This window comes from Rhinopithecus bieti, unplaced genomic scaffold, assembly GCF_001698545.2.
Source record: "Rhinopithecus bieti isolate Rb0 unplaced genomic scaffold, ASM169854v2 scaffold_22436, whole genome shotgun sequence".
Taxonomy (NCBI): domain Eukaryota; kingdom Metazoa; phylum Chordata; class Mammalia; order Primates; family Cercopithecidae; genus Rhinopithecus; species Rhinopithecus bieti.
The window spans coordinates 544,423-546,749 of NW_016810644.1; the positions used below are offsets into that span (position 1 = coordinate 544,423).

Below are 2,327 nucleotides of genomic sequence, written 5' to 3' on the forward strand. Positions count from 1 at the left end.
CCCCAACGTCTCCGCCCTCCGGTCCCTCCCCCCACCCCACCCCTCCGGTCTCTCACCTGCGGCCCCAATCGGGGAACGAGGGTGGCAGCCCCAGGACCTTCTCGCGGGGTCGACGGGAAGGTGGGGCCCCGGCAGCGGCGGTGCAGCTGTGGGGCCGGGGAGGGGGGGCGGGGCGCACTCCCTCCCAACGGCCCCCGGCGCGAGGCACCCAACCTTTATCGGCGGCCTCTCGCGCACACAAACCCCGACGTCGCCGTCGGCGCGTCACGACGCACGTACGCCGAGTTCCCGCCCCCGGACCCTCCCATTGGCTGCCCGAGTCCTCGCCGAGGTCGGGCGCAGGCGGTGCGCGGCATCCTGGGAGTTGTAGTTCTCCCAGTTGTGGTCCCCGACTCCAGCTGTCAGGTCTTGGGGGCCCAGGCCCCGGTGAGCCCAAGGCCGGGGACGACCAGCTCGAGACGCGCGGTCGCAAGTTCCCCTTTATTAGTCCCGATTCCCTCTCATCTGCAGAAAAATCCTTCCATGCACCACAGTTGTACAAAACTCCCTCCCATGAAGCGGGCCCCGCCCCCAGGGTGTAATCGCTCCTGCGGGAAACCGAGGCCTGGAGCGCTTCCCGTCCCTCAGTAGAGCCACGTGCTCAGGATTTTCGGGCGTGTGCTTCGTGCATGCTCATCCAGACGCTGCAGAAACCTGGTGCCTGCTGGGCAAAGGTCCTCTCAGGGAGCCTGGAATCCAGAGACCCCTTACGGGGTCTAGGGTTTTCGTGGGAGACCGAGCTGCTCCAGAACCCTTTTCCACGCTCAACCCCCCCCCAACCCAGCTTTCCAGCCACGCAGGCTTTTCTGAGGGTCATTCAACGCAGTTTCTCAGCCAGAGCAGTAGTGCCATTTGGGATGGACTCATTGCCGTGGGGACTGTCCTATGCACTGTAGGGTGGTGAGCAGTATCCCTGGCCTCCACCCACTAGATGCGGGTAGCATTCCCCAGCCCCGCTCCACACACCCCTTAGGAGAGCTCAGAATATCTCCAGATGGAGATCTTCGCGGTGGCTCACATCTGTAATCCCAGCACTTTGGGAGGCTGAGGCAGGCAGATCACTTGAGGTCAAGAGTTCGAGACCAGCCTGGCCCACATGGTGAAACCCTGACTCTACTAAAAGTACAAAAATTAGCCGGGCACGGTGGCAGGTGCCTGTAATCCCAGCTACTTAGGAGGCTGAGGCAAGAGAATCGCTTAAGCCCAGGAGTTGGAGGTTGCAGTGAGCCAAGATCGTGCCACTGCACTCCAGCCTGGTGACAGAGTGAGACTCCGTGTCAAAACAACAACAACAACAACAAAAAAGAATAGCTCCAGACATTGCCAAATGTGCACTAGTTGAGAGCCACTGCTCAAAGGCAGTCCCCTCGGCCCGAAGGCCATTCCGTATGCTGTTTCTCAGGCCAGAAGGCCCTCCTGCCCTTAACCCATCCCTGCCCAGCAAGATCCCGCTGGAAAGCCTCCTGTGCTAGGTGGTGTCCCTCTTACATGCTCAGCGACATTTATCTATGTCCCATGACAGCGGGGACCTTTCACGTCTTTGCTGCCCACGTATTCCAGACAACCAGCATGGGCCCTGATGGAGAAGCAGACGGTACTTGTTTGTTGAATGAGTGGATTTTTCCAGCCTCCCACACCGTTTCCCAAGTCCACAAGCAGGCTGGAACTCAGGGCTGATCTGCCTGATGTGGACCCACCCCTACCTTACAGGGTCTTCATGGTGATGTCTCCGTGCATTCGTGCGTGTAAAAACCCCTGGCATCCAGCTCACCCCAAACATTCCTTTCACGTCAGCATTAACCACACAAAGCGGCTGCCATGTGGGGTGGGGACACAGATGGGAATGTGCTGCCCAGCTGGCTGACAGGCCAGGAAAGCCCAGAGGTGCGGATCCCACCTCCATCCCCCTTGCCTCAGGCCATTTGGGTCTCTGCAATAGTGAAAGGGGTCCCCAGCTCAGGCCCCCTCATTTACCTGCCCACCCAGAGGCATTACAAAAGGGATGGGACACCCAGCCTGGGCAGTATAGCAAGACCTCATCTCTACAAAAAATTAGTGGCTGGGCACGGTGGCTCACGCCTGTAAACCCAGCACTTTGGGAGGCTGAGGCAGATGAATCACAAGGTCAGGAGATCCAGACCATCCTGGCTAACATGGTGAAACCCCATCTCTACTAAAAATACAAAAAATTAACTGGGCGTGGTGGCGGGCGCCTGTAGTCCCAACTACTCGGGAGGCTGAGGCAGGAGAATGGCGTGAACCTGGGAGGTGGAGCTTGCAGTGAGCTG

The 2,327-nt window shown here is 59.4% G+C and overlaps 1 protein-coding gene across 1 annotated transcript in view; it reads right to left on the bottom strand.

Moving 5' to 3' along the window:
* The window catches only part of ZNF628 (zinc finger protein 628), an 8,037-nt gene extending 7,795 nt beyond the window's left edge, over nt 1-242 (bottom strand). Inside the window, 1 exon segment of the mRNA XM_017892582.1 lies at nt 57-242. The gene's annotated coding sequence lies outside the window, so the exon portion shown is untranslated.
* Between the last annotated feature and the right edge of the window lie 2,085 nt (nt 243-2,327).